Here is a 24,044-nt window from a genome sequence, read left to right as displayed (position 1 = left end):
TGCATGCACCAAGACAGAAGTTAATTTGTGTGTCGACCCACATTGTTAACTTATCTTATAATGGCGCAGGGAGGAGTGATGAATATGTGTGTGCGTTAAAGAACCAAATGCTGCCCGCGGCCAGTGACGGACTTCTACGTCACAGTCCTACACAGCCCTGAAACAAAACACCAACCCAAAGGGAGGGACTACAGTACTGCAATCTGAAGAAACACAACAATCTGAAAATGTCCCTAATTCAGCAAAATTGCTTAAACCCGCATATGTGAATAGTGATCACCATTCCGTTGTCTGCATGTAGAGCTGCTGGGACACCATGGTACTCACTTCCACAACAGACCTTGGTAACGATTGTAAGTCAATTTGGGGTCTTTGCCTGTCATCCAAAGACAAGACAAACACAAAGGGGGGTTGCTGAGCTAACATATGGAATTGTTTTAAGACGATCATGCAATGGATCATTTAGTTATTTTGATTTTTAATTTTAGGACCCCTTTAAATCATATCAAATCTAATCAACTGTCATTTGTCACATGCGCCGAATACAACACAAGCATTTAGGAAAGCTAAGGCTAGCTTTTTCGAACAGAAATTTGCATTCTGTTGCACAAACCAAAAAAATTCTGTCACACTGTAAAGTCCATATAGAATAAGAGCACCTCCTCCCAGCTGCCCACTGCACTTAGGCTAGGAAACACAGTCACCACCGATAAATCCACGATAATTGAGAATGTCAATAACCATTTTTCTACGGCTGACTATGCTTTCCACCTGGCTACCCCTACCCCGGTCAAATGCCCTGCACCCTCCACAGTAACTCGCCCAAGCCTCCCCATTTCTCCTTCACCCAAATCCAGATAGCTGATGTTCTGAAAGAGCTGCAAAATCTGGACCCCTACAAATCAGCCGGGCTAGAATATCTGGACCCTCTCTTTCTAAAATGATCTGCTGAAATTGTTGCAACCCCTATTACTAGCCTATTTAAACTCTCTTTCGTATCGTCTGAGATCCACAAAGATTGGAAATCTGCCACGGTCATCCCCCTCTTCAAATGGGGAGATACCCTAGACCCAAACTGCTACAGACCTATATCTATCCTACCCTGCCTTTCTTAGGTCTTCGAAAGCCAAGTTAACAAACAGATTACAGACCATTTCGAATCCCACCGTGCCTTCTCCGCTATGCAATCTGGCTTCCGAGCTTGTCATGGGTTTACCTCCGCCACGCTCAAGGTCCTAATCAAAATCATAACTGGCATCGATAAGAGACAATATTGTGCAGCCATATTCATCAACATAGGCAAGGCTTTCGACTCTGTCAATCACCACATTCTTATCGGCAGACTCGACAGCCTTGGTTTCTCAAATGACTACCTCGCCTGGTTTACCAACTACTTCTCTGATAGAGTTCAGTGTGTCAAATCGGAGGGCCTGTTGTCCGGACCACTGGCAGTCTCTATTGGGGTGCCACAGGGTTCAATTCTCGGGCCAACTCTCTTCTCTGTTACATCAATGATGTCGCTCTTGCTGCTGGTGATTCTCTGATCCACCTCTACGCAGACGACACCATTCTGTATACTTCTGGCCCTTCTTTGGACACTGTGCTAACCTCCAGTCGAGCTTCAACGCCATACAACTCTCCTTCCGTGGCCTCCGACTGCTCTTAAACGCAAGTAAAACTAAATGCATGCTCTTCAACCGATCGGTGCTCCCACCTGCCCGCACGTCCAGCGTCACTACTCTGGACGGTTCTGATCTAGAATATGTGGACAACTACAACTACACCTAGGTGTCTGGTTAGACTGTAAACTCTCCTTCCAGACTCACATTAAGCATCTCCAATCAAAAATTAAATCTAGAATCGGCTTCCTATTTCGCAACAAAGCATCCTTCACTCATGCTGCCAAACATACCCTCGTAAAACTGACCATCCTACCAATCCTCGACTTCGGTGATGTCATTTACAAAATAGCCTCCAACACTCTACTCAACAAATTGGATGCAGTCTATCACAGTGCCATCCATTTTGTCACCAAAGCCCCATATACTACCCACCACTGCGACCTGTACGCTCTCGTTGGCTGGCCCTCGCTTCATACTCCTTGCCAAACCCACTAGCTCCAGGTCATCTACAAGTCTTTGCTAAGTAATGCCCCGCCTTATCTCAGTTTACTGGTCACCATAGCAGCACCCACCTACAGCACGCGCTCCAGCAGGTATATTTCACTGGTCACCCCCAAAGCCAATTCCTCATTTGGCCGCCTTTCCTTACAGTTCTCTGCTGCCAATGACTGGAACGAACTGCAAAAATCGTTGAAGCTGGAGTCTCTTATCTCCCTCACTAACTACAAGCACCAGCTGTCAGAGCAGCTCACAGATCATTGCACCTGTGCATAGCTCATCTGTAAATAGCCCATCCAACTACCTCATCCCCATACTGTATTTATTTTGCTCCTTTGCACTCCAGTATCTCTACTTGCACATTCATCTTCTGCACATCTATCACTCCAGTGTTAATTGCTATATTTTAATTACCTCACCACTATGGCCTATTTTATTTCATTTCCTCCATTATCTTACCTCATTTGCACAAACTGTATATTTACTTTTTATCTACTGTATTATTGACTGTATTGTTTATTCCATGTGTAACTCTGTGTTGTTGTATGTGTCGAACTGCTTTGCTTTATCTTGGCCAGGTTGCAGCTGTAAATGAGAACTTGTTCTCTACTAGCCTACCTGGTTAAATAAGAGTGAAATAAAATTAAAAATTAAAAAACAACAGGTAGACCTTACAGTGAAATACTTACTTGCAAGGCCTTAACCAACAATGCAGTTGAAGAAATAGACTTAAGAAAATATTTACTAAATAAACTAAAGTAAAAAAAATCAAGTCATAAAGTAACACAATCAAATGACATAACAATAACGAGGCTATATACAGGGGGTACCGGTACCAAGTCAATGTGCAGGTTAGTCAAAAGGGTAATTTGTAAAGAGAAATAGTCCGGGTGGCCAATTGGCATGGCACTGCATGCGAGGGTGTGGCCTTTCACCATCATGTCAGGTTGCACCCTCCTCGGCCTTACCGTCACACAGGAATTTGCATATTTTCACAAGATGTTGGGGGTACCGGAATAATAATAACAGCGCCAACAGTTTTGTTGAGCTTAACCTAATGAGCTTAACCATCCTTCACACAAGGAACTAGTCAGTGAAAGATCAAAGCCCACGCATCATGCACAGGAATGATTCACCAAGGGGTGCCGGAGAGGAAAAGAGAGGACAGAGGGGAAGGAGTTCAGATAGAAGAAGCTTTTAGAATGTAGCAGACCTTCCCTTACGCACCTGGCCTGATCTCTATTGCACTCCACACTGCCCTTTCCCACCTGGACACTGGCCTGATCACTGACAATGATGAAACAGTCTAGAGAGAGGAGGTCAGAGATCTGGCTGTGTGATGCTTGTACAACAACCTCTGCCACAAAGTCAGCAAGACAAAGGAGCTGTAAGGGAACAGGCTGAGCGTTTCAAGTTCCTCGGTGTCCACATCACTAAGAAATGATCATGGTCCTCGTCAAGAGACTGAAAAGATTCAGCATGGGCCCTAAGATCCTCAAAAGGTTATTCAGCTACACCACTGACTGGCTGAATCACCGCTTGGTATGGAAAACGCCCTTAACAGCAAAGCGTTACAGAGGTTGGTGTGGACAGCCCAGTATATCACTGGGGCAGAGCGCCCTGCCATCCATGAACTCTATACCAGGCTGAGTCAGAGAAGGCCCTAAAAGTTGTCAAAGACTCCAGCCACCCAAGTCATAGACTGTTCTCTCTGCTACCGCACGGCAAGCTGTACCGATGCACTAAGTCTGGAACCAACAGGACCCCCAAGCCATAAGACTGCTAAATAGTTTGTTAAATAGTTAGTCCGGTTAAAACTTCTTAACGCTAGGGGGCACTATTTTCACGTCCGGATGAAAAATGTGCCCAAAGTAAACTGCCTGCTACTCAGGATATGCATATTGGTAGATTTGGATAGAAAACATTCTAAAGTTTCTAAAACTGTTAAAATTATGTATGTGAGTATAACAGAACTTATTTGGCAGGCGAAACCCTGAGGACAACCCATCCAGGAAATTTTTATTTTGAGGTCACTCTCTTTTCAATGGGCTTCCCATAGGGATCTAGAGTTCTAAGGCACTTGCTTGCAGTTCCTATCGCTTCCACAGGATGTCAACTGTCTTTAGAAATTGGTTGATGTTTTTCCTTTGCGGAAAGAAGAAGTAGGGCAGTTCAGAACGAGGGTCGAGTGAAGTGTACTATTGTGGTTGGGGAGCGTGACCTGAAAGCTCGCTCCACTTTGTTTTTATCCACTATTGAACACAGTTTATTCTGTCTTAAATTTTATAGATTATTTATGTTAAAAAAAATACCTCAAGTTGTATTAGGAAAGTTGTTTGAAATGTCTGGATCAAGTTTACAGGTAACTTATTAGATACTTTGTAGTAATGTTGCACGAGTTGGAACCGGTGTATTTTCAGAATCAAACGCGACAAATAAATGGACATTTTGGGGATATAACGACAGAATTAATCAAACAAGAGGACCATTTGTGATGTTTAATGGACATATTGGAGTGCCAACAGAAAAAGATCTTCAAAGGTAAGGCATGAATTATATGTTATTTCTGACTTTTGTGTCGTGCCCGGCGGGTTGAATTATGATTTTCATGTGTATGTTTGATGGGGTGCTGTCTTTTAAAAAATCTGATACTGTGGCCGGATTAACAAGAAGTTCATTTTTAAACCGGTGTATAACACTAGTATGATTTATTAATAATTATTACGTTAACGGGATTGGCGCGCGAAGGGATCACTAAGAGGTTTTAACTTTTGGTTATCTGCATTGAACTCTTTTGACTAATCACATATGCTGCTGTTACTGTTAACCTATCCTGTTGCCTAGTCTCTTTATCCCTACCGATATGCACATACAGTTGAAGTCGGAAGTTTATATACACTGGAGTCATTAAAACTTGTTTTTCAACCACTCCACAAATTGCTTGTTAACAAACTATAGTTTTGGCAAGTCGGTTTTGACATCTACTGTATGCATGACACAAGTAATTTTTCCAACAATTTGTCACGTTCTGACATTAGTTCCTTTTTATTGTCTTTGTGTTAGGTTGGTCAGGGCGTGAGTTGGGGTGGGTAGTCTATGTTCCTTTTTCTAGGTTGTTATATTTCTATGTGTTTGGCCTAGTATTGTTCTCAATCAGAGGCAGGTGTCGTTCGTTGTCTCTGATTGAAAACCATACTTAGGTAGCCTGTTTTCCCCATTTTGGTTGTGAGTGTTTAATTTCTGTTTAGTGTCTGTTCAACTGGCAGAACTGTTTAGTTTTCTCTTCGTTATTATTTTGTGTAGTGTTCAGTTTGTTAAATTAAAATATGACGAACACTTACCACGCTGCATTTTGGGCCTTCTCAAAAAGTGCAAATCAATCCCAGAACAACAGCAAAGGACCTTTTGAAGATGCTTGAGGAAACAGGTACAAAAGTATCTATATCCACAGTAAAATGAGTCCAATATCAACATAACCTGAAAGCCGGCTCAGCAAGGAAGAACCCACTGCTCCAAACCACCATTAAAAAAGCCAGACTACGGTTTGCATCTGCACATGGGGACAAAGAAATGTTCTCTGGTCTGATGAAACAAAAATATAACTTTTTGGCCATAAAGACCATCATTCTGTTTAGAGGAACAAGGGGGAGGCTTGCAAGCCGAAGAACATCATCCCAACTGTGAAGCACGTGGGCGGCAGCATCATGTTGTGGAAGTGCATTGCTGCAGGAGGGACTGGTGCACTTCAAAACATAGATGGCATCATGAGGAAGGGGAATTATGTGGATATATTGAAGCAACATCTCAAGACATCAGTCAGGAAGTTAAAGCTTGGTCGCAAATGGGTCTTCCAAATGGACAATGACCCCAAGCATACTTCCAAAGTTGTGGCAAAATGGCTTAAGGACAGAAAAGTCAAGGTATTGGAGCGGCCATCACAAAGCCCTGACCTCAATCCTATAGAAAATTTGTGGGCAGAACTGAAAAAGCATGTGCAAGCAAAGAGGCCTACAAACCTGACTCAGTTACACCAGCTCTGTGAGGAGGAATGGGACAAAATTCACCCAACTTATTGTTGAAAGTTTGTGGAACCCAAAACATTTGACCCAAGTTAAACAATTTAAAGGCAATGCTACCAAATACTAATTGAGTGTATGTAAACTTCTGATCCACTGGAAATGTGATTAAGTAAATAAAAGCTGAAATAAATCATTCTCTCTACTATTATTCTGACATTTCACATTCTTAAAATAAAGTGGTGATCCAAACTGACCTAAGACAGGGAATTTCTACTAAGATTAAATGTCAGGAATTGTGAAAAACTGAGTTTAAATGTATTTGGGTAAGGTATATGTAAATGTCCGACTTAACTCAAATCAAATCAAATGTTATTGGTCACATACACATGGTTAGCAGATGTTAATGCGAGTGTAGCGAAATGCTTGTGCTTCTAGTTCAGGCCATGCAGTAATATTTAACAAGCAATCTAACAATTTCACAACAACTACCTTATATACACAAGGTGGGGGAAGCCCGTCAGAAAGTCCAGGACCCAGTTGCACAGGGCTGGGTCAAGACCCAGGTTCTCGAGCTTAATGAAGAGTTTGGAGGGTACTATGGTGTTGAATGCTGAGCTGTAGTCAATGAACAGCATTCTTACATAGGTATTCCTCATCCTCCAGATGGGTTAGGGCACAGTGTAGTGTGATTGTGTCGTCTGTGGACCTATTGGGGCGGTATGCAAATTGGAGGGGGTCTAGGGTGTCAGGTAGGATGGAGGTGGTATGATCCTTGACTAGTCTCTCAAAGAACTTCATGATGACGGAAGTGAGTGCTATGGGGCGATAGTCGTTTAGCTCAGTTACCTTAGCTTTCTTGGGAACAGGAACAATGGTGGCCCTCTTGAAGCATGTTGGAACAGCAGACTGGGATAAGGATTGATTGAATATGTCCGTAAACACACTATCCAGCTGGTCTGCCCATGCTCTGAGGACGTGGCTGGGGATGCCGTCTGGGCCGGCAGCCCTGCGAGGGTTAACACGTTTAAATGTTTTACTCACGTAGGCTGCGGTGAATGTAGAGCCCGCAGGATTTGGTAGCATGGCCGTATCAGTGGCACTGTATTGTCCTCAAAGCGATCAAAGAAGTTGGTTAGCTTGTTTGGGAGCAACAAAATGGAGTCGTGGTCAGATTTGCCGAAAGGATGGCGAGGGAGGGCTTTGTATGCGTCACGGGAGTTAGAGTAACAGTGATCCAGAACTGTATCTGCCCCAATTACTTCGTACCGCTGCACATCGACTTGGTACGGGTACCCTGTGTATTGAGCCAAGTTATCGTTCTCGTTTGTAATTATTTTTGTATTTTTTTTCCTCTCTCTGCATTGTTGGGAAAGGCCCGTAAGTAAGCATTTCACTGTGACAATTTAAGAATTTGATTTGATTAATAGAATCACACACCATCCCCTATACTGTCACTATTCTCATACCGACCTTTTTCACTACCTAATACAGATATCAATATTTGAGACAAATAGAATATAGTCAGAGCTGAAAGGATATGAATTATATAAATGTAACTTGTATTGTGACACCTCATTGGGATATAATATGGTATAGGTATAATATAGCCATCCATATAGCCAGTTCAAAGTGGCTTGCGAAGCTGATACTGTGTTTGTATCTCTGCAGGGACCATCTCTCAGCCGTTTGGAACTGGATGGGGTTGACTCAGTCCTAATTCTGAATGCACTAGCCATGTGGGGTGACAGGCTATCCCGCTGAAGTATGAGTTTTTAGAGGTTAGCGCGCGACAGGACTTGAAATATCTGCTGTGACATCCCACAGAGGTGGATTTCATAAAAAAGTCTGCTGATACCTGAGAAACGTCCACCTCTTATAAACCAGCATCCATCAGGACAGACGTCTTCATTTGGAAGTCTCCCTACATCCAGGGCTTTGATATCCTCTCTCTCTCCATCTCTCTATTCAATGGGCTTTATTGGCATGGGAAACATATGTTTACATAGCCAAAGCAAGTGGAATAGACAATAAACAAAAGGGAAATAAACTATTAGAAATTAACAGTAAACATTACACTACCAAAAGTTTAGAAAAACATTTCAAATGCCATACGATTGGCTATGTACAGCATTGTAATAATGTGCCATAGTTTTTACCAGGTAAGTTGACTGAGAACACGTTCTCATTTACAGCAACAACCTGCGGAATAGTTACAGGGGTGAAGGAGCCAATCATAAACTGGGGATTATTAGGTGCCGGTTTGAGGGTCAGATTGGGAATTTAGCCAAGAGGGTTAACACCCCTACTCTTACAATAAGTGCCATGGGTTCTTTAATGACCTCAGAGAGTCAAGACAACCGTTTAACGTCCCATCCGAAAGACGGCACCCTACACAGGGCGGTGTCCCCAATCACTGCCCTGGGGGATTGGGATATTTTTTTAGACCAGAGGAAAGAGTGCCTCCTACTGGCCCTCTAACACCACTTCCAGCAGCATCTGGTCTCCCATCCGGGGACTGACCAGGACCAACCCTGCTTAGCTTCAGAAGCAAGCTAGCAATGATATGTAGGGTGGAATGCTGCTGGCTTGCTGCTAGTTGAAGTATGAAAGGGGGAAAAAATATGCAGATAAATATTGGTGGTATTTACAATGTTGTTTTTGCTCCACTGGTTGCCCTTTTCTCATAGTAATTTAAACATGTCCATCTATGTCTCTAATCCCTGAGTGACTGAAACATTTATATTTGTATCTCTTTTTTCAGATTGTCTGTGCATGGGGTCACTAATAGCAAAAGAAATGAAACGGAACAAAAATGATTAATTAAACGAAAATAATAACAGATAAAAGCAAGTTTATGTATTCATCATGTTTTTTGGGGGAGCATACTTCTTTGCTTCCATATAGTTAAACAATATGATTGCTACTGTAGCAATTATATAACACCAGATTAACAAACACCCATTTTTCTGTATGATTGTAATGGGGGTGCATATATCTCCATGTGAAAATATACATAAATACACACACACTGACTGATATACAGAGCACTCGGAAAGTATTCAGACCCCTTGATTTATTCCACATTTTGTTACGTTAGAGCCTTATTCTAAAATGGATTATATAGTTTTTTTCCCTCATCAATCTACACACAATACCCCATAATGACAAAGCAAAAACAGGTTTTTATAAATGTTAAATATAAAACCCCGAAATATAACATTTATATAAGTATTCAGACCCTTTACTCAGTACTTTGTTGAAGCACCTTTGGCAGTGATTACATCCTTGAGTCTTGGGTATGATGCTACAAGCTCGGCACACCTGTATTTGGGGAGTTTTTCCCATTCTTCTCTGCAGATCCTCTCAGGCTCTGTCAGTTTGGATGGGGAGCGTTGCTGCACAGCTATTTTCAGGTCTCTCCAGAGATGTTTGATCGGGTTCAGGTCCGGGCTCTGGCTGGGCCACTCAAGGACATTCAGAAACCTGTCCCAAAGAGACTCCTGCGTTGTCTTGGCTGGGTGCTTAGGGTCATTGTGATGTTGGAAGGTGAACCTTCTCTCCAGTCTGAGGTCCTGAGCGCTTTGGAGCAGGTTTTCATCAAGGATCTCTCTGTAATTTGCTTCGTTCATCTTTCCCTGACTAGTCTCCCAGTCCCTGCCACTGAAAAACATTCCCACAGCATGAACCTGCCACCATCATTCTTCTCCGTAGGGAGGTGCCAGGTTCCCTCCAGACTTGATGCTTGGCATTCAGGCCAGAGTTCAATCTTGGTTTCATCAGACCAGAGAATCTTCTTTCTCATGGTCTGAGTTCTTTAGGTGCATTTTGGCAAACTCCAAGTGGGCTATCATGTGGCTTTTACTGAGTAGTGGCTTCCGTCTGGCCACTCTACCATAAAGGCCTGATTGGTAAGGTCTATTACATCTGTTGTTTTCGGCGCATGTGAGAAATACATTTGATTTGGTGAAGTGCTTCAGAGATGGTTGTCCTTCTGGAAGGTTCTCCCATCTCTACAGAGGAACTCTGGAGCTCTGTCAGAGTGACCATCGGGTTCTTGGTCACCTCCCCGACAAAGGCCCTTCTCCTTCGATTACTCAGTTTGGCCGGGCGGCCAGCTCTAGGTGTAGTCTTGGTGGTTCCAAACTTCTTCCATTTAAGAATGATGGAGGCCACTGTGTTCTTGGAGACCTTCAATGTTGCAGAAATGTTTTTGTACCCTTCCCCAGATCTCTTCCTCGACACAATCCTGTCTCGGAACTCTACAAACAATTCCTTCGACTTTATGGCTTGGTTTTTGCTCTGACATGTGCTGTCAATTGTATAGACAGGTGTGTGCTATTCCAAATCATGACCAATCAATTTAATTTACTACAGGTGGACTCCAATCAAATTGTAGAAAAACATCTCAAGGAGGATCAATGGAAACAGGATGCACCTGAACTCAATTCCGAGTCTCATAGCAAAGTGTCTGAATAGTTATGTAAATAAGTTATTTCTGTTTTTTATTTTTAGTAAATGTGCAAAAATGTTTTGTTTTTTAACTAATAAATGTTAAGACTGTAACGTTACAAACTGTGGAAAAAGTCCCTTTACCTTTGAATACTTTCAGACGTCTGAATACATTCAGAATGCACTGTACATGCCTGACACAATATATAAGACAGATCCAGTGTGATTTAAACATACCTCGTAAATTATCCTTGATGAAAGCCCCAAAAATATATGTGCACTTTGCATATTCAAATGTTTAAAAAAAACAGAGGTACAGATACTGTATTTCACCATCACCAATAACACATATCATAAATATATTTCATTATTAAGATGATATACTGTCTTGGCTACACAACCGTTCTCGTCAATAATTACGACGTCCCTGGTCTTACCGACAGAGTCAATGTGAGAGGCCATGCTTTTATTCCACTAGCTTTACAGATCCTGTATTTTTGCCACTGACCACTAGGATAGTGAGACAAATGAAACCACAGCGAGAAGAAATAGGATTGTATGAAATAGGATCGTCTGCGATATTAGTCTCAGCGAGGCCTTGAAAGATTCTCTTCCTGACCTGACACCAAGGAGGGGGTGGATACAGCACTCAAGAGAGGGGCCATTATCTTCACCTATCCTGGGTTAGAGTTCGAAGGGGGGTAGTGTGGGTTATCATGGTGCTGCATCTATCCATCCTTAGTCCTCATTAAACACCTGAATTATTGACATGTAAAAAAAAACACTGTTAGACAGGAAAATGTAGAGAGGGAATCTGCAGTGCGGTAGGTATAACAAGGATCTGTTTGTGCGCCATTGCGTGCATGTGTGTGAGAGTGTGTGCCTACTGTACTTAGTTCCTCTGGGTGAATGCAGGTGTGGTCTGTGCTTGTCTGTGTGTCCACATAGACAAGATTACAGTGAATGTCACATGGTTAGAAGGTTTCATACATAAATATCACAAACACTCATTAATTCAACCTTGAGGGCCAATGAGAGAAGTATAGCAAAGGATATTTACAGTGTTTAAAATGGCATGCTCAGTGGAGCGCTACAGGGATAAGCTAATACAACAGACGTTTTATATTTAGATGGCATTTTCCCTCCTCTACGGATTGTGTGGTGTGCCTGGTGTTGACAAGCTCAGGCGCTGTATCAAACACCACAGTAAACCAGCCAGTATTGAGCTGTCTTTTATTACATTGCCTAGGCTCCTATAGGCAGGGCCGGCAAGCCCATTAGGCAGGAGCATAATTTTCTGAGCTAAACTGACCAAGATGCACCTCGAACAAAACATAACCCCTCACATAATTCTGCTCCAAAACAATTTAAACATATCTCACCCGGCGGCATATGGGCTATTGAAACTTCTTATGGCTGCAGGGGCTGTATTGAGTAGCTTGGATGAAAGGTGCCCAGAGTAAACAGCCTGCTCCTCAGTCCCAGTTGCTAATATATGCATATTAGTAGTAGTATTGGATAGAAAACACTGAAGTTTCTAGAACTGTTTGAATGATGTCTGTGAGTATAACAGAACTCATATGGCAGGCAAAAACCTGAGAAGAAATCCAGGAACAGGAAGTGAGAAATCTGAGGTTGGTCGATTTTCAACCCAGCCCCTATTGAATTTACAGTGGGATATGGATGAAGTTGCACTTCCTAGGGCTTCCACTTGATGTCAATCGTCTTTAGAAACTTGAATGAGGCTTCTACTGTGATGTTGGGCTGAATGGGAGCTGAATGAGCCAGGTGTCTGGCAGAGAGCCAAGGGCTGATCATGCGCAATTCACATGATTAGCGACCTGCATTCCAAGGCTTCTCTACAGACAAAGGAATTCTCCAGTTGGCACTTTATTGAAGATTTATGATAACAACACCCTAAAGATTGATTCTATACATAGTTTGACAAGTTTCTTCGACCTGTAATATAACTTTTTGAAGTTTTCGTCCGACGTTCGGATGGACCTGCATGAGCGTTTGGATTTGTGTACTAAACACGCTAACAAAAGTAGCTACTTGGACATAAATAATGGACATTATCGAACAAATCAAGCATTTATTGTGGAACTAGGATTCCTAGGAGTGCATTCTTATGAAGATCATCAAAGGTAAGGGAATATTTATAATGTGATTTCTGATTACTGTTGACTCCAACATGGCGGATAATTGTATTTATTTTCTGAGCGCCGTCTCAGATTATTGCATGGTTTGCTTTTTCCGTAAAGGTTTTTTGAAATCTGACACAGCGGTTGCATTAAGGAGAGGTATATCAATAATTCCATGTGTATAACTTGTATTTTCATCTACATTTATGATGAGTATTTCTGTGAATTGATGTGGCTATGCAAAATCACTGGATATTTTGGGAACTAGTGAACGTAACGCGCCAATGTAAACTCAGATTTTTTTTATATAAATATGAACTTTATCAAACAAAACATACATGAATTGTGTAACAAGAAGTCCTATGAGTGTCATCTGATGAAGATCATCAAAGGTTAGTGATTCATTTTATCTCTATTTGTGCTTTTTGTGACTCCTCTCTTTGGCTGGAAAAATGGCTGGTCACCTAACATAATTGTTTGTGATGCTTTTGCTGAAGCCTTTTTGAAATTGGACTTTCCCTTCCTCCTTATACACTACATCTCCCTTTTCATAATTTCACTCTAGCTTCTCTCAGCCGCTCTATATTCTTTACCTGTCTTCTTTCCATCCCTTCTCTGCCTTTCTCAATACCCCTTCTCTCTACCGCTCTCTCACATTTTGCAGCTCACAACGCGGAGATAAAGAAATAACAAGCATATTTATTTTTAAAAACTATATCCAAGTAACAATGGTGTGTAGTCAGTAGTGTAACTGAGTGGATGTGTGGATAGGTGGTGATAATGAGGGGTATTGAGAGGTGCCAAAACAAATTAACTCAAAGTAGCCCCAAAATGCCACAACCAAAAACAGCCTGTCTGAGTGGAGAGAGTCTCCTCAATGTATGGAGGAAAGGTGTAGTTATCCCCGGGACACCCACGAGCCCAAGTGTTCCATTTCGCTGACGACCTTCCCGGCTCCGCCCACCGACATCCTATTAAACCATGTGATGGGGAGATGTCGTGAAAAATTGCAAGATTATGTTATAGTGCTTGTAAGATTATTTTATAATCTTTGTATTGCATTAGAATGGTTGTTTTATTCGACAGAATAGAATCTGTCAAATATTGTGTGTGTGTGTTCCACTGAGGATGGGCCTCTATGAGATAGCACTGACAGAGGAGATTTATGATGTCTTTGGCCAATACAAACTAAAGAGCATTCCAGATAGTGAGGTAATGTTTTGGTACTATGAAGTACAAGGAACGAGATTAGAATCTCATTTTAGAGACCAAACTGAATGATAATTTATAGCTAATGCTATCTGGCTATGGGATACTCCTTTTTTAAGTAAAAGGCCCTTTGTGAAAAGTTCCTGAGAGCTGTGGTTCGTCATGTGAGTTGAGAGGGGTGTATCTTGCTTATAAAAGATACTATAATTATTTTGTAAGGACTCTCAGAGACTTCATTTATAGACACTGAATTGATCTGAGAGTCAAAGGGCTATGGTGAAGCTCATATGATTAAAGATGGACTTTAAAATATAACTCTGACTTGTGTGTGGTTTGTAAACTCTCCTCATTGAGTAATACAGGAAATTACCACGACAGGACGGAAGCTAGCTGTCCTCCGGCTGCACCATGGCGCTACACCAGACAGTGCTGTTGAAGTTGCTGTAGACCTTTATTGTAAAAAAGTGTAATTTAATCAATTACTTGGTGACATATGTATTTATTTAATATAGTTCGATCTAAAAAGGCTAACTTTTTTAATGTTTCACTATTTTTAGGAAATTACACTGAGGAGGATGGTCCTCCCCTTGGTCTGCCTCCAGTGACACACACCTGTGATTGCATGACATTTCTGGAATTCTTGGAGTGTAAAAATGTTTCACCATTAAAAAACCTATTTCCCGAACGCTAAACCTAACCCTTAACCTAACCTTAACAACAAAACCCTAATTGTAACCCTAAACCTAACCCTTAAGCTTAAAAATAGCATTTGAACAAAGGAAAACAAGTGCACGTACACAAACGTATACTACACGCACACCACTGCTGTAGCTCTATAGCTGTGACTGCGAAGAGCTGTCCAGGATTATCTAGTGTCTTAAATACTGGGAAGGGCACACTCTCTGTGAAGGGCACACTCTCTGTGTATTTAATGAGAAGACCCAGAGTTTTACGTCAAAGCCCAGGCAGCAGCAATACGTAAAGCTCGGTCCCTAGAGGAGATGAAAGGTGAAGGTTTATTTCTACAGAAAGGTCATCATGTTCTCCTTTCTCTCTGTACTGGCCCAGGAGATGTCTCTTCTTTCCTTTCCTCCTCACGTGGGTCTCGGTAAGTAGAGATACAGGGGAGAGAGAGGGGCAAAGAGTGAGCGAGAGAGAGAGTGAGAGACAGGACAGGACAGGACAGGAGTGCAGTTTCAAGACCAAGTTAGCATACCATTGTTTTCCATTAGTCCCCTGGAAAGGACATGTCCCCCCTCGTGTCTCTCTCTTTCCCCCAGGCAGCAGCTCTCTTCTTCTCTCTGACAGTGCTATTTCAGGTGCGGCTCAGAGAGGAGCTGCCTCAGCCAGATCAATATACCCAAAGCGAACATAGAGCCTCACATTCAGCATCAGCCTCCCCACCCTGCTGCAGTGCGGAGAAATGAGAGGGACGCAAACTTCCCTTTGTCTTTTTAGAACAGTGTTGTTTTAGAAAAAAAAGAAAAGGATTTCTGGTGGAGAGAGATGGGCGAGTCATGCAGCAGGAATATGATTCAGAGCTAAATATATGAGAGCTCACTATGCCCCCCCTCCCTCCACCATTATCCCTCTATCTATCCCTCCATCTATCCCTATCTCCCTCCCTCGCTCACTCCCTCATCTCAATAAGAGTGATGTTGACAGATATGCCATAGAAGCCTCTAGACTCCCAAACATGGGGGAGGCTATAGAAAAGCACACATTGAACATCCTAAGTGTAGCTGAAGAGAGAGTGGATTTTTTTTAAACGGATCAGTCATCAAATGTTTTCCACAACAGTGTCTTCTCAGAGCTAGCATTGACAGCAGTGTCACTCATGCACTCACAGATAAGCTTGCTGGCGCTGTCAGCTAAGATCAGCACACAGACTCTGAGGCTGCCCGCTCTGATTTTTCCTGCTCTAAGGCTTATAGCAGAGCACAGTGCAGGTGCAGCTACAGAGGACAGGAGGAGAGACCGAGAGAGAGAACGCTAAAAGGCTATGAGTCAGACAGCATAATGTGATGTGCAAGGCCTCTGAATGTACTTATAAACTCAGCAAAAAAAACGTCCTCTCACTGTCAACTGCGTTTATTTTCAGCAAACTTAATGTGTAAATAGTTAAGATTCAACAACTGAGACATAAACTGAACAAGTTCCACAGTTCCACAAATCTAATAATGTGTCCCTGTACAAAGGGGGGGGGTCAAAATCAAAAGTAACAGTCAGTATCTGGTGTGGCCACCAGCTGCATTAACTTCTTGCGTCGAGCCATCCTGGATCCGGTATCGTGACAACAGCCTCAAGCTCATTACCATAACGCAACGTTAACTATTCATGAAAATCGCAACTGAAATTAAATTAATCTATTTGCTCTCAAGCTTAGCCTTTTGTTAACAACACTGTCATCTCAGATTTTCAAAATATGCTTCTCAACCATTGCAAAACAAGCATTTGTGTAACAGTATTGATGGCTAACGTAGCATTTAGCGTAGCATTTAGCGTTAGCATTCAGCAGGCAACATTTACACAAACCAGAAAAGCATTCAAATAAAATCATTTACCTTTGAAGAACTTCAGATGTTTTCAATGAGGAGACTCTCAGATAGCAAATGTTCAGTTTTTCCTGAAAGATTATTTGTTTAGGACAAATCGCTCCGTTTTCTGCATCACGTTTAGCTACGAAAAAACCCTGTATCCAGGATTGTGTAAATCTATCAGCAAGCTCATTAGCATAACACAACGTTAACTATTCATGAAAATCGCAAATGAAATGAAATTAATCTATTTGCTCTCAAGCTTAGCCTTTTGTTAACAACACTGTCATCTCAGATTTTCAAAATATGCTTCTCAACCATTGCAAAACAAGTGTAACAGTATTGATGGCTAACATACCATTTAGCATTAGCATTCAGCATGCAACATTTTCCACAAAAACCAGAAAATAATTCAAATAAAATAATTTACCTTTGAAGAACTTCAGATGTTTTCAATGAGGAGACTCTGTTAGATAGCAAATGTTCCGTTTTTTACAAAAAATATTATTTGTGTCGACTAATCGCTCCGTTTTGTTCATCACGTTTGGGTAAAAAAAAAAAAAAGTAATTAAAACGCAAACTTTTTCCCAAATTAACTCCATAATATCGACAGAAACATGGCAAACCGATGTTTAGAATCAAACCTCAAGGTGTTTTTCACATATCTATCGACGATAAAATCCATCGTGGCACTTTACTTTCTCTTCTGAAGAAATGGAACGCGCATGGACCTACAGATTACGCACACATGACACCGGGCGGGACACCAGGTAAATGTAGTCTCTTATGGTCAATCTACCAATGATATGCCTACAAACACGTCACAATGCTGCAGACACCTCGGGGAATAGACAGAAAGCGCGGGCTCATTCCTGGCGCATTCACAGCCATATAAGGAGACATTGGAACACAGCGCCTTCAGAATCTGGGACATTTCCTGTATGAAACTTCATCTTGGTTTCGCCTGTTACATTAGTTCTGGGGCACTCACAGATAATATCTTTGCAGTTTTGGAGATGTCAGAGTTTTGTCTTTCCAAGGCTGTCAATTCCATGCATAGTTGAGCATCTTTTCGTGACAAAATATTGCGCTTAAAACGGGCACGTCTTTTTATCCAATAATGACACAGCGCCCCCATAGGTTGAAGAGGTTAAGTAGTGCAGTGCATCTCCTCATGGATTGCACCAGATTTGCCAGTTCCTGCTGTGAGATGTTACCCCACTCTTCCACCTAGGCACCTGCAAGTTCCCGGACATTTCTGGGGGGAATGGCCCTAATCCTCACCCCACGCTGGCCATTGTAGAACACGGACATTCCTGTCTTGTAGGAAATCATGCACAGAACTAGCAGTATGGCTGGTGGCATTGTCATGCTGGAGGGTCATGTCAGGATGAGCCTACAGGAAGGGTACAACATGAGGGAGGAGGATGTCTTCCCTGTAAAGCTCTGCATTGAGATTGCCTGCAATGACAACAAGCTCAGTCCGATGATGTTGTGGTACACCGCCCCAGACCATGATGGACCCTCCACCTCCAAACCGATCCCACTCCAGAGTACAGGCCTTGGTGTAACGGTCATTCTTCATTGTAACGCTCATAAATGCAAATCCGACCATCACCCCTGGTGAGACAAAACCGCGACTTGTCAGTGAAGAGCACTTTTTGCCAGTCCTGTCTGGTCCAGCTACGGTGGGTTTGTGCCCATAGGTGACGTTGTTGACGGTGATGTCTGGTGAGGACCTGCTTTACAACAGGCCTCCAAGCCCTCAGTCCAGCCTCTCTCAGCCTATTGCGGATAGTCTGTACACTGATGGAGGGATTGTGTGTTCCTGATGTAACTTGGGCAGTTGTTGTTGCCATCCTGTACCTGTTCTGCAGGTGTGATGTTCGGATGTACCAATCCTGTGCAGATGTTGTTACACGTGGTCTGCTACTGTGAGGATGATTAGCTGTCCGTCCTGTCTCCCTGTAACGCTGTCTTAGGCGTCTCACAGTACGGACATTACAATTATTGCCCAGGCCACATCTGAAGTCCTCATTCCTCCTTGCAGCATGTCTTAGGCACGTTCACGCAGATGAGCAGGGACCCTGGGCATCTTTCTTTTGGTTTTTCAGAGTTAGTAGAAAGGCCTCTTTAGTGTCCTAAGTTTTCATAACTGTGACCTTAATTGCCTACCGTCTGTAAGCTGTTAGTGTCTTAACGACCATTCCACAGGTGCATGTTCATTAATTGTTTATGGTTCATTGAACAAGCATGGGAAACAGTGTTTAAGCCCTTTACAATGAAAATCTGTGAAGTTATTTGAATTTTTAGTAATTATCTTTGAAAGACAGGGTCCTGAAATAGGGACATTTCTTTTGTTGCCGAGTTTATGACTGGAAGTTGTAAAGTTGAAAGTTGGTAGCATGTAGCTACAGTATTTGGAAGTTGCTCTCAAAACTCATTGTGCTATGACTAATTAGCAACACATTTGTATTGTGGTAGTGGGGGGGTCCTTTGGCCCTTTATAGATAATTTTAGTATCCCATGAGGCTATCTTCCTGGAGAGGCATCCGCTACAGCTTTGACTAGAGGATGGACAATGGTCACTCCTCTCCATGATTCTCCGTCTGATAGCCTGAAAAATGTATTTTCACCCGAGCCAAGAAAACGCATTTAGTCTACACCTGGTTTATACTCTGCTTCCAGCTGTCTTCTCATTCAGGTCCCATGGCGCCAGATTTAGACTGTAACGCTATTACCAGGGGAGCCTGCCTGGGTCTAATTGTGTTGTTTTCATATGCTGCCTGCCATCTTGAGGTGGACACCTGCAAAGATAAGATATCTGTTGATAAGAGGTAATACAAGTAAAGATGAAGGTTTGACATGATTAAAGATTAAGATACATATCTATAGACTGAGAAAGATACAGTACAGTCATTGGATTAGTCCGCTGTTACAAATCAATGACAATTAACGTTCATGATCAGTTTCGAAGTAATTCATATGGCATAGTATCCAACGTGTCTTTTTTTTAATCAAGCAATGTAATTAAATGGCAAATCAGAGCAATAGTGCTGTGAATTTGCATCTCTACTGAACATACTGCACCTTTTCTTATCCAGACAGTTATAAGCAGCAGGTGAAGATAAACAGTGAAGATACAGTTGATGATATCAGACTGGTGAATATATCTCAGAAGATGTATCTCAGGAATCTATGTAATCTCTCTGACAGGAAAGGTCCTTGTGTGGGATGACATTTCCCTGTGGAACCTGCGGGGCCTTCACGGGTCCTGTATCACTGGGCATCTCCTGATGACCTCACATGAGGTCATGACAAAGGGAATGGTTACAGGGCCCACCACCCCACCGTTTAAGGAATATCCCCCTTTCCTCTGGACACAATCATGCTGGAAACACAAAGATGGATCCTCCGTCAAGAGTTTTATCACATCCTACTATATTACAAGGTTATCCTGAAATGTCAGCTTTAATCTCACAGCACAGTTTTATGACTACATCTCAGCTTGGACTGAAAATGTCTCCCCCCACCACAGTAAAAAAAAACAGGCCTTTTCTTTATCTTGGGGCAAATCTAGTTGGAGCAGACATAATAGCATGCAAAGCTTTGTTTATAGATTACTCTATATTGTTCCTAAATACCACAATTACCAGCCGTAATTGATGGTTGATATGGGTGCATGCCACCGACATTAAACACCACCAAACCAATATATGGGTCACAGCCCAGACTTTATAAGTTGTGTTTTGCATTCTATGGGGTCATTTTCCAATGGGCTCTATCAATATATAATGACTATAAGCTGTGAGGGAAGAGTGGTGACTCATGAATGCAGTACTGGCATCACGGTGAGAGAGACATTAATGGAGAAAAAGTTCCAGCGCCTGCTACTGCATTGTACATATGATTACAGATACATTATGTGTGAAGACATAGGTTATTTTATAGAGGACTTGATAACAAGAATATAAAGTCTGGCTCGGGGTGAATATCAATACCATTTATCTCAATAAGAGCGGCTTTGGTGAGGTTTTCATGTAGCCATAAAAAGCAGAAGATTGAGTTACACACGTGCAGTAACCTGCCCTTTCTTTGTAGTGGTGGCATTATGTGGGAGGATGGAGTGGGCGCTTGTAGGGTGGATGGATGGGTGGGGTTGTTTGTATAGGGGGTGGGTGGAGGGATGCTGGGGGTCAAGGTTTCCTGGAGGGGTTAGATGGTAATGTGGACACACAACGTATTTAATCTCCGGGCCCCCCCTCTCCACCACCTCCACTCTACCAACCCCTGCTCAAAGCTCCTGGGGTCGTCCTTTATTCTTATTTATGAGCATCCAATCGGACACTCTTCCAGCACTACCGCAACCACATCGATCCCTCAAGGTCGAAGACGAGCTGAGCTGTTGTCGTTTGTGTGTACAGTACTGTATGCATGAGCACACGGGAAAGGGGGATGGGAGGGGGATGGACCTGCTAGGTGCCAGGTTGAGGGGGGTGCCGTGACTTATTTCTGTCCACTAAGGGTGACAACTCATGGTGGGGGCATGTGGCATATGGCAGATCAAGTCCAGGACGAGGCTTTCCCCGCAGGCTGCAGAGGCACAGAGATACACCCTGCATGGAGTGAACTTCTGCCTGAGCGGTTGGTGCAGATTCTCTTCCTTCTGACCTCTTTCTGGTGCAGATTCTCCTCCTTCTGAACTCTTTCTGAGGCAGACTCTCCTCTTTCTGGTGCAGATTCTCCTCCTAACCTCTTTCTGGTTCAGATTATCTTCCTCCTAACCTCTTTCTGGTGCAGATTCTCCTCCTTACCTCTTTCTGGTTCAGATTCTCTTCCTTCTGACCTCTTTCTGGTGCAGATTCTCCTCCTTACCTCTTTCTGGTGCAGATTCTCTTCCTTCTGACCTTTTTCTGGTGCAGATTCTCTTCCTTCTGACCTCTTTCTGGTGCAGATTCTCCTCCTTACCTCTTTCTGGTTCAGATTCTCTTCCTTCTGACCTCTTTCTGGTTCAGATTCTCTTCCTCCTTACCTCTTTCTGGTTCAGATTCTCTTCTTTCTGACCTATTTCTGGTGCAGATTCTCCCCCTTCTGAACTCGTTCTGGTGCAGATTCTCCTACTTCTGACTTCTTTCGGGTGCAGATTTTCTCCTTCTGACCTCTTTCTGGTTCAGATTCTCCTCCTTCTAACCTCTTTCTGGTGCAGATTCTCTCTTTCTGACCACTTTCTGGTGCAGATTCTCCTCCTTCTGAACTCGTTCTGGTGCAGCTTCTCCTCCTAACCTCTTTCTGGTGCAGATTCTCCTCCTAACCTCTTTCTGGTGCAGATGTTCTGTGTATGACCTCGTTCTGGTGCAGATTTTCTCCCTCTGACCTCTTTCTGGTGCAGATTCTCTTCATTCTGACCTCTTTCTGGTGCAGATTCTCTTCCTTCTGACCCCTTCCAGGTGTAGATTCTCCTAACCTCTTTCTGGTATAGATTCTTCTCCGTCTGATTTCATTCTGGTGTAATTTCATCCTTCTGATGTCTTTCTGGTGCAGATTCTCTCTTTCTTTCTGGTGCAGATGATCTCCTTCTGACCTCTTTCTGGTGCAGATTATCCTCCTAACTTCTTTCTGGTGCATATCAGCTCCTTCTGACCTCTTTCTGGTGCAGAGTCTCTCCATCTGACCTCTTTCTGGTGCAGATTCTCTTCCTTCTGACCCCTTCCAGGTGTAGATTCTAACCTCTTTCTGGTATAGATTCTCCTCCGTCTGATTTCATTCTGGTGTAATTTCATCCTTCTGATGTCTTTCTGGTGCATATTATCTCCTCCTGACCTCTTTCTGGTGCAGATTCTCTCTTTCTGACCACTTTCTGGTGCAGATTCTCCTCCTTCTGAACTCGTTCTTGTGCAGCTTCTCCTCCTAACCTCTTTCTGGTGCAGTTTCTCCTCCTGACTTCTTTCTGGTGCTGTTTCTCCTTTTTCTAACCTCTTTCTGGTGCAAATGATCTCTTTCTGTACACTTTCTGGTGCAGATTCCCCTAGTTCTGACCTCTTTCTGGTGCAGATTCTCCTCCAAACCTCTTTCTGCTGTAGAATCTCTCTTTCAGACCTCTCACTGGTGCAGATTCTTCTGATGTCTTTCTGTTGCATATTATCCTCCTAACGTATTTCTGGTGCAGATTCTCCTCCTAACCTCTTTCTGGTGCAGATGTTCTGTGTATGACCTCGTTCTGGTGCAGATTTTCTCCCTCTGACCTCTTTCTGGTGCAGATTCTATTCCTTCTGACCTCTTTCTGGTGCAGATTCTCTTCCTTCTGACCCCTTCCAGGTGTAGATTCTCCTCCTAACCTCTTTCTGGTATAGATTCTCCTCCGTCTGATTTAATTCTGGTGCAATTTTCATCCTTCTGATGTCTTTCTGGTGCATATTATCTCCTTCTGACCTCTTTCTGATGCAGATTCTCCTCCCAAACTCTTTCTGGTGCAGTGTCTCCTCCTTCTAAAGTCTTTCTGGTGCATATTACCATCCTTCTGACTTCTTTCTGGTGAAGATTTCCTCTTCTGACCTCTTTTTCGCGGAAATTCTCTTCCTTTTGAACTCTTTCTGGTGCAGAATCTCCTCCTTCTGACCTCTTTCTGAGGCAGATGATCCTCTTTCTGTTGCAGATTCTCCTCCTAACCTCTTTCTGGTGCAGATACTCCTCCTGACCTCTTTCTGAGGCAGATTCTCCTCTTTCTGTTGCAGATTCAATTCTCCTCCTAGCGTCTTTCTGGTGCAGATTCTCCTCTTTCTGGTGCTGATCTCTCCATTTGACCTCTTCCTGGTGCAGAATCTCCTGCTTCTGACCTCTTTCTGATTCAAATTGTCTTCCTTCTGACCATTTTCTGGTGCAGATTTCTGCATATGACCTCGTTCTGGTGCAGATTATCCTCCTTCTGACCTCCTTCTTGAGCAGATTTTCTCCTTCTAACCTCTTTCTTGTGCAGATTCTCCTCCCCCTGACATCTTTCTGGTGCAGATGATCTCCTTCTGACCTCTTTCTGGTGCAGATTATCCTCCTAACCTCTTTCTGGTGCAGATCAGCTCCTTCTGACCTCTTTCTGGTGCAGAGTCTCTCCATCTGACCTCTTTCTGGTGCAGATTTTCTCCATCTGACCTCTTTCTTGTGCAGATTCTCCTCCCCCTGACATCTTTCTGGTGCAGATTCTCCACCCCCTGACATCTTTCTGGTGCAGACTATCCTCCTTCTGACTGCTTTCTGGTGCAGATTCTCTCTTTCTGACCTCTTTATGGTGCAGATTCTCCTTCTTCTGACTTCTTTCTGGTGCAGAATCCCATCCTTCTGACCTCTTTCCGGTGCAGATTATGTGTGTGTGTGTGTATATATATATGAATCTGTGCACAGTGCACACACCCATCATGATTGTGTGTGTGTTGTTCGTATCTTGTTTTGTGCATAATGTTTCTGCTATCGTCTCTTATGACCGAAAAGAGCTTCTGGACATCAGAACTGCAATTAGTCACTTCAGATTCGATTTTTTCTTCAATGAGTCGGACGTGAGAGATATACTACAGACAC

This window comes from Oncorhynchus nerka, linkage group LG12 (genome assembly GCF_034236695.1).
Source record: "Oncorhynchus nerka isolate Pitt River linkage group LG12, Oner_Uvic_2.0, whole genome shotgun sequence".
In the NCBI taxonomy this organism is placed as follows: Eukaryota; Metazoa; Chordata; class Actinopteri; order Salmoniformes; family Salmonidae; genus Oncorhynchus; species Oncorhynchus nerka.
This window is presented reverse-complemented; position numbering follows the sequence as displayed.